The sequence below is a fragment of the Rhincodon typus genome, chromosome 5, assembly GCF_021869965.1.
Source record: "Rhincodon typus isolate 14 chromosome 5, sRhiTyp1.1, whole genome shotgun sequence".
NCBI lineage: Eukaryota > Metazoa > Chordata > Chondrichthyes > Orectolobiformes > Rhincodontidae > Rhincodon > Rhincodon typus.
The window spans coordinates 30,905,066-30,914,978 of NC_063336.1; positions in this window are offsets into that span (position 1 = coordinate 30,905,066).

Below are 9,913 nucleotides of genomic sequence, written 5' to 3' on the forward strand. Positions count from 1 at the left end.
CAATGCCTAAATAGCTGGTGAAAGAGCTGAGTTTTTTTTTTCTGGAGGAATTTGTCTCAATTCCATTTTCTACACAATGTTTCACACACAGCTGTTTAATTTCCCTAAAATTCTCATGACAAAGTGAGCTTGAAATTCTGTAACTAAAATAACTAGATTAATAAATTATTCAATGGGTCTTATATAATCTGACTAATTCAACCTTTCCTTGCCTCCTTGTTGTAAAAACCTCTTGCCTAAATGAGGATTCAGAGTGTTTGCACTAAAATCAGGAATTGATTTTCAATGTTTTTGAAGAGAGCTGGAAGCAAGGTCCACCTTAGTGACAAACTGTTTATTTTTTAATCAAAATGTTTCCGATTTTAAAATGAAATTGCTCTGAATAAAAGTGAGAAAACTACATTGTCAATTTTTGCTGTTCATTTAAGTCAATTTTGCAGGCTTAATGGAACTGACAAAATTATTTATTAAATGCAAATGCATTATTTTTAGTTTAGAGTTAGTATCTCTGTCCAGTCAATTTGGCATCATTCTAACTCTGGATCAGTTAGATTGGCAAATATGAAGTGGATGGGAAGCAGACTGCAGTTATTTGGGAATATGCTATCACAGCCTACTAAACCCAAACGCTACAAGTTGCCGCATGACTTGCAATCAAACTTTAAATTATGTACACACATTGTTGCTTTTATTAATGAGTAATATTGAGACACACTGCTCCTAACTTCAATAAAATATTATCCTTTTGAGCCTTTCTCACAATGGAAGTATTTGTCTTTTCCCATGGCCCCTATTACATTTTCTTTAATACATGTATATAAATATGTCAGGGCCCAGTGGTGAAGAGATGGTGCCAAAACAGTGGCAGCTCCTAAGTTGGTGGGTCTGGCACAGGCGGTGGAGGCAGGCTGACAATGCAGGTGTCGTTGGTGAGCCAGCTCAAGCCTAAGGACTTTCTTTCAGTTATATCTTTTAGCCTTTTTATTCTTAAAAGTATTCAAAATGGCACCAGACTGTGGCGCTATTTGAAGCTTTTCTCTGTATTTAATTGTTCACAGTAAAATGCAAGTGACAATAAATAAATTAAACATACTTGGTATGATATGCACAATGACAACTTAATGAAGTATAAATATCTTTTTCATATTCTGTTGTCAATGTGGATAGCAACTACAAGATTATCATTTTTTTCCATTTCTAAATGCTTTTGAGCATGAATCACATTGTTGAACTGCTGCAATTCTTTTGAAACTCTACCATCTTTCCGTTGATCATGTGATAATCCAATTTTCCAAACTTTACTTGATGGTGGTTGCACCAGTCAAGCTGACATAACTTCTGTTTTGTTAATGGGGGAGCTGGTGGTGTAGCGGAAATGTAACTGAATGAATGATTTTTATTGTCACGTGTATTTTAGGGTGAGAAATACAATAAAATACAGTGAAAAGCTTCCATTTGTCACCACAAAATAGCCATTTTAATAGTTTAAGAATGAGAAAAATGAAAAAAGTATAGCTTAACAAGAAGTCCATCTACATTCGAGTTCTGAGCCAGTTCAGAACCACCACTGCTTTGCCAAACCCAACTAACGTCAGTGTTGCCGATTTCTCAACTGCCATCTTTCTCCACTGGGCTGATTCACCTCTGCCACCACCTGCACCAGACCCACCAATGCCAGAGGCTCTCACCACGGCCCACCTTGTCGATGTTGCTGTGATGCCCTTCTGCCACTGTTTCACCGCCAGCACTGGACAAAACTAACACCAAAGTCATCGATCCTCAGGCATCATCTTTCGCCACTGGACCCACCTTACCGACTTCGCCAACAGGGCTCAATTTCCCCCGCTCTGGGACCTCTGTCCTCCGCACTGGGCTTGCTGTCCTCAGTGAGTCTGCGCCAGAATAACTCACCTTCGCCAATGCCATCAGTACTCTTCACAGTAAGTGAAGTAAAAGTTAAGTAAAAAGGGAAAAAAAAACAAAAACCAAAAGAAATGAGAAGTGGATGATCCCCGAGCTCGGAGACCTACTCCACAGCCATCTTGGTGCTTATTCCTAAGAAGATAACTAGTAATTCAGAATCATAGGCTAATGTTGTACGGATTATGAGTTAAAATCCCATTGTGGTAGACTTGTATTCAATAAAAACCTTAATAAAAAGCTAGTTTAACCACTGACAATTGTTGTTTTCAAGAGAAAAAGAACATGTGATTCACTGATAGCCTTTGAGGGAGGAAATCTGTATTTCTTACCTGGTCCAACTGACCTGTGACTTGAGAGCAACAGCGATATGGTTGATTCTTAACTGTTGTCTGGGCGATGCCCACATTGCATGAAAATAAAACAGAACATAATTTGTTATAGAATGTTTATGAATTTTACAGTACAAAGGGAGGCCATTCGACCCATTGTGTCTGTACTGGCTCAATAAAAATGGCTTAGAGATATTAAACTACCATCATCTAATTTTAATACTTGAAACTTTTCAAAATGGTTTTAAAATGAACAAAAGGAGAAATTGCTGGAAAACCCAGCAAGTCTGGCAGCATCTGTGCAGAGAAATAAGAGTTAACATGTTGGGCCCAGTGACCCTTCTTCAGAACTGATAGTAGCTAGGAAAAGGTTGGTATTTATGCAGAAGATGGGATGGGGAAAGGGGAAGGAATAAATGATAATCAATGGAGAGGAACAAACTTGCTGAATTTTTCCAGCAATTTCTGTTTTTGTTTCTGATTTCCAGTATCCACGGTTCTCTCGTTTTTTTTCTAAAAGAACAAATACGACCTAAAACAGCTGATCTGATCACCTTTCTAGGTTGAGCCAAGATCATGAAACCCTCAGTTATCAAAGATCACTGAGCCAAAATGAACATCATCATAAAAGGGTACTGAAGGCTGGTCAGTTCTGTGCCTATTGATTCACACCTTTCAGGAAGCTACACATTAAGATTAAAGATGTCTGCAGTGTTCAGCTCAGCAAAACAGCAGACCCAGGAATATACAATTGGAACTTTACCAACAGCTGCTTCTGAGTAGTAGTGCACAGACAAGGAAAAATAGATTTCCAAGCAAGAACTGGAATTGACTGTCTGAATGTCTCTTTCCCTCAACTTCAGTACCCAGTGAAAAAAAAAACTCGGAACAACAATCTTTCTCCAGCACTCTTTGTTTTATTTCAGAATGACAACCGTTCACTGAGAAATCAGGATCCACAAACTACACCATTGCTGAAGAATCGAAACAGCTAAACAGTTTGAACTCCAGTCATTCTCATAACTCAAAGACTCTGAGATGCAATTGTGTTTACCTTTAAATCTGCGTTGACAACCTCCGTAAACATATTATCTGCCTTTGTGTGTATTTGATGTGATAAATTTATTATTTTCTTTTGGAGTAGTAAGTAATAAAATCCCTCTTTCTTTGGGGTTCCTTAATTTTGCTAGTCAACTAAGTTTTAATTGAAGTGTGTTCATTTTGTGCTTAAAAGAAATGAAAATATTTGTTTCCATCAAACTAAGAGGGTTAACAAGAGAGGAAGAAAAACAAATTGCTAGTGAAACTCAGTAGGTCTGACAGCATCTGAAGGAAGAAAGGGAGAGTTAATGTTTTGAGTCTGGTGACTCCATTACTTCTTGTACTGATTCTTGTACTCATCAGGACAATTTATAAGAATATCAAATTTAAGGGGACAACCAACTTTGATAGTGGACTTTGATAGAGGTGTTGCCGTGGAGAATGTCCCATCAATGATGATTGACAGTTAACTATTAAACCGGGCACTGGGCAGCATTAATAGATATACTGTCCATGGCAATGCCTCTACCAATCAGAAGTCACATGACACCAGGTTATCGTCCAATAGGTTTATTTGAAATCACAAGCTTTCATAGCCCTGCTCCTTCATCAGGTGAAGTGGCAAAGGAACAGCACTCAGAAAGCTTGTAATGTCAAATAAACCTTTTGGACAATAACTTGGTGTCATGTGACTTCTGACCTTGTCCACCCCAGTCCAACATGGCGCCTCCACGTTATGTCCACCAATCAGAATTCACTTGTCAATCAATCAGCACTCTCTGCTCATGCAATAAGAATGTAGGTTTTCCTTTGAAAAGGCATTCTTGCAAATTGTCCTGAAGAGTGCACAATGAAAAGCTCTGACAAAAATTGTCTTCTTTTCAGCAACACTCAAGTTTTGCATGACCTTTTTTTAAATTGCTTAATGGAAAACGGGCATTGCTGACTGGGCCAGCATTTATTGCCCAATATTAATTACCTTTGAGAGCTGCTTGAACTGTCAAAAATACTTTCTAGCAAATGATAGAACTCAGTGACTTGCTCAGCCATTTCAGAGAGCAGTTAAGAGTCAACTCCATTGCTGTGGAACTGGTCACATGGAGACCAGACCAGGTAAAGATGGCAGTTTTCCTTCCCTAAAGAATATTAATGAACCCGATGGATTATTTACGACATTTGCCAATGGTTTCATAGTCATTGTTATCTCTAATTTCAAGCTATTTTATTGCATTCAAACCTGGGTTCCCAGAACATTGCTTAAATCTCTGGATTACTAGTCTAGCAATAATACTACTATGTCACTGCCACTGCTAAATGATAATTGGATGACTATGACTTAATACGTGGAGCCATAAACTCAGGGAAACTGTAGTCTGGACACCAGAGAAGAATTAGGGCAGAGTAAATACCCCATAGACAAGCCAGAGAGAAAAGGGAGGTCCCACAGAGAAGGCAAAACTGTCCCCTACTATTAGAAGTAGTGGATTGCATAGGGGACACTGGTAGGAAACTGCCCCAGTGCTTCTGCTATGGGATACAAGGGCATATAAAGAAAATTTTGGTTCCTGCACCCCAGAGAAACTCAAGCTGTTAGGCCAGTGTTTAAGAGATGTTTACTGTGATGTTTACTGGAGTAGGTCACTGTTCTAGAAGGGCTGTATGACCCACATTTTTTAAAAAAAAAAGCCTTCATGAAAGTAACCAACCCCATATGCTGTTATTTTAAAATTCAAGCTTTAATTTACATCATTACCTGTCATTACGCAAATCGTTAGCTGAACGTTATAGGGGGCCTGCATTTCTGAATGGAAGCATGTTACATATTATAACAGCTTGCATTATGGAATTGTGTATGTCTTAAGGTCTTTCTGCATTTTAAGCTCCAAGAATGACTTTGTAAAAGTTTTGTAAAGATTTGCTGATTTTTTTTAGTGGAAAGTTGCTTATTTCATATTCATCTAAAACCAAAATCAAAATATATTCTAACTTTGCATTGCTTAACTAATTACTACATAGCTAACCAGAAGTTAAAATTAGAAGGGTAAGTCATAGAGAGAAATAAAAGATATCTGAAGACACTAGGGAAATATGTGGACTGGTTCAGCAATCAAGTCTTAAGACGCATAAAGGTGGATAAATCCCTGGGACCCGATCAGGTTTACCCTAGAACTCTGTGGGAAGCTAGGGAAGTGATTGCTGGGCCCCTTGCTGAGATATTTGTATCATTGATAGCCACAGGTGAGGTGCTGCAAGACTGGAAGTTGGCTAACACGGTGCCACTATTTAAGAAAGGTGGTAAGGAAAAGCCAGGGAACTATATAACGGTGAGCCTAAAGTCAGTAGTGGGCAAGTTGTTGGAGGGAATCCTGAGGGACAGGATTTACATGTATTTGGAAAGGCAAGGACTGATTAGGGATAGTCAACATGGTTTTGTGCATGGGAAATCATGTCTTACTAACTTGATTGAGTTTTTTGAAGAAGTACCGAAGAGGATAGATGAAGTCAGGCATGATCTATACGGACTTCAGTAAAGGGTTTAACAAGGTTCTGCATGGTTGACTGGTTAGCAAGGTTACAGTACATGAAATACAGGGAGAACAAACCATCTGGATACAGAACAGGCTCGAAGGTAGAAGACAGAGGGTGATGGTGGAGGATTGCTTTTCAGACTGGAGGCTTGTGACCAGAGGTGTGCCACAATGTTCAGTGCTGGGTCTACTGCTTGTTGTCACTTATATAAATGATTTTGATGTGAAAATAGGAGGGATGTTTTGCAGATGACACAAAAATTGGTGATGTAGTGGACAGCCGAAAAGATTATGTCAGAATACAACGGGAACTTGATCAGATGGGCCAATGGGCTGAGGAATAGCAGATGGAGTTTAATTTAGATAATTGTGAGGTGTTGCATTTTGGAAAGGCAAATCAGGTCAGGATACTGAATGGCAAGGTCCTGGGGAGTGTTGCTGAATAAAGAGATCTTGGAATGCAGGTTCATTGTTCCTTGGAAGTAGAGTCCCAGGTAGACAGGATAATGAAGAAGGTGTTTGATATGCTTGCCTTTATTGGTCAGTGCATTGAGTACATGAGTTGGGAGGTCATGCTGCAGCTCTACAGGACATTGGTTCGGCCACTTTTGGAATACCGCATTCAGTTATGGTCTCCCTACTATAGGAAGGATGTTGTGAAACTTAAGAGGGTTCAGAAAAGATTTACAAGAATGTTGCCAGCATTGGAGGGTTTGAGCTTTAGGGAGAGGCTGAATAGACTGGGGCTGTTTTCCCTGGAGTGTCAGAGGTTAAGCAGTGACTGTATAGAAGTTTATAAAACATGAGGGGCATGGATAGGGTAAATAACCAAGGTCTTTTCCCCAGGGTAGCGGAGTCCAAAACTAGAGGGCATAAGTTTAAGGTGAGAGGGAAAGAAATAAAAGGGTTCTAAGGGTCAACTTTTTCATGCAGCGGATGGTGCATGTATGGAATGAGCTGCCAGAGGAATTGGTGGAGGCTGGTACAATTACAACATTTAAAAGGCATTTGGATGGATATATGAACAGGAAGGGTTTGGAGGGATATGGGCCAAATGCTGGCAAATGGCACTGGATTAATTTAGGATATCTGGTCGGCACGGATGAGTTGGACCTAAGGATTTGTTTCCATGCTGTACAGCTCTAAGACGCTACAATTCTAAGTGTCCCTGGCAGGTGTAGGCACCTGCCAAGAGAACAGACTTTGAAATGAGAAGCTACAGCTCCTGCAGATATTGTGAGCACTGCCCCTTGCTGGCTTCATCCAATTGCAGTCTTGCTGAGACCATTATGGCTACAATCCCAATAAGAGAAAGAATGAAGCAGTTGAAAGTTCCTTAAAGAGGTTACACTTGCAGCTTTAAGCAGATTCCTCACAACATTGCTTGAGACAAATAAAGGCAAAACACTGCGGATGCTGGAAATATAAATAGAAAGCACTGGAACAGTTCAGCAGGTCTGGCAGCATCTGAGGAGAAAGTTAATGATAATAGAGTTGGATATGACTATTTCAAAACTTCCTTAAAGTCAATCAGAGTGAGTCATTTTTTATAATGATGTTCCGATATCATGTAAAATCTCAATATATAGCTTCAATAAACCAAATGGCTCACTTTGGAGCCAGAAAGACATCTTGGCTGCCACTCCATTTGATCATTTGCTGAGCTACTTTTAACCTTAACTCTGCATTCCTGCATACCCACAGTAATCTTTCAGTTCCTTGGTAACCAAAAATCTCTCTACCTCTGTGTTAAAAATATTTAAAGATTCTACATCCACTGCCTTTTAAGGAAGGAAATTCCAAACTCTTTCTGCCCTCTAAGAGAACAAATGTTTCCTCATCTCTGTCTTAAATGGGTGACCCCTTATTTTTTAACTATGACCCCCAATTCTAGATTTTCACACAAGAGGAAATATCCTTTCCACATCCATCCAGTCAAGTTCCCTCAGGATCTTATATGCTTCAATTAAATCACCTCTGACACTTCTAAACTCCAGAGGAGATGGAGCGAGCAGGAATCCTTTCCTCATAAGGCAATCTGCTTATTCCAGGAATTTGTCTAGAAAATCTTTTCTGAGTGGCTTTCATCAAATTAACATCTTTCCACAAGTATGGTAAAGAATACTGTATACAGTACAACAATAGTGTGGACAGTACTTTTCCACCTGTATATAATCAGTTGCAAGCTTTAACACCAGAACACAAAGGGGAAAGCAATTGTTATTGCTGCTTCCAAGGCTCTCAGAGGCAGTCAGGAGTTCACTAGATTGTTCTTAGTGGAATTTTAATACTATTGTATTAAACAGTTGATAATACCCAGTTCTTGGTTACTGCTTTTCAAATAGGTTTCCAGGTATGCATTTCTTTTCCATAAACATTAAATAAGCTTTTAACACTGTCCTTAATGACTGGATTTACACTTTACAGCATTTATTGTTTCTTACACTGTATTTTATGCAAAGACCTGTTTTGTTATGATCAGTTGAAGGTGGGTGATTGGCTAATCGTAATAAATATCTTTATTTTTTTAAGGTGCAGCTATCACACTTCAATTAAAACAGAGTTAACTAAAGCAAACTGAAGGAGTCAATTAATGACAAGGTTTTCCTGAGTGGAAGAAAGTCAGAGGAGCAGAAGTTGGCTATTTGGCCCATCAGGGGCTTTTATTATCTGTGACACTGAAAAAAAACTGTAATTGTGATATTGCTAGTCTATTAATCCAGAAACTCAGGTAATGTTCTGGGGAATGGTTTGAATCCTGTCTTGTCAGACGGTGGAATTTGAATTCACTAAATGTCTGGAATTACGAGTAAAATGATGACCAATGAATCACTATCGTGGAAAAAATTGGTTGAATAATGTCCTTAGGGAAGGAAATCTGCCATCCTTACCTGGTTTGACCCATAGCACCATTGCAGCCACTCAGTTTTATCAATCACTACAAAGTTTCATAAGAGAAATGAAAAAGACCAATAATGTGGTATCAACAGAGGCAGCGGAAATGACAATGGTCAAAACAGCTCTGTCGACCATGTAAGTGCTCCTTACTGACATCTGGAGGCTAGTGCCAGAATTGGGAGAGCTGTTTCACAGACTAGTCAAGCAACATGGAATACTCTCAGAATCACACCTCACAGACAGTGTCCCAGACACCACCATCACCATCCCTGGATATCTCCTGTCCCAACGACAGGACAGACCCAGCAGAGGTGGCCACAGACTGGTACAGTATACAGTCATGAGGGAGTTGCCCTGGGAGTCCTCAGCATTGACTCCAGACATCATGAAATCTGAAGGCATCAGGTCAAACTTTGCCAAGGAAACCTCGTCCTGATCGCCATGTCCCATATTCGCTCAGAACTTGAATCGATACTCCTCCATGTTGAACACACTTGGAGAAAGCACTGAGGGTGGCAAGGGCATAAAATGAACTCTGGGTGCAGGATTTCAATGTCCACCACCAAGATTGGCTCAGCAGCAGGACTATTGATTGAGCTGGTCAGGTCCTAACGACATAGCTGCTAGACTGAGTCTGCAGCAGATGGTAAGCAAACTAACAAAACAGAACATCATTCTTCACCTCATTCTTACCAACCTGGCGTCAGTAAATGCATCTGTCCATGACAGTATCGGTAAAAGTGACTGCACAGTCCTTGTGGAGGCCAAGTCCCAATCTCACATTAAGAATAGCTTTTATTGTGTTGTGTAGCACCATCACCATGCTAAATGGGACAGACTTAGAATAGGTCTAGCAAATCAAATTTAGGCATCCATGAGGTGCTGTGGCAGCAGCAGAATTATACTCCAGCACAATCTGTAATCTCATGACATTTTATATTCCCCGTTCAACCATTACCATCAATCCAGGTGATCAACAATGATTCAATGGAGAATACTGGAAGGCATGTCTGGAGCAGCACCAGGCATATCTAAAAATAAGGTGCCAACCTGGTGAAGCCACCAAACAGGAATACTTGCACACCAAACACCATAAGCAATAAGTGATAGAGCGAAGTGATCCCACAACCAACAGATCAGATGTAAGCTCTGCAGTCCTGCCACATCCAGCTGTGAATGGTGGTGGACAATTAA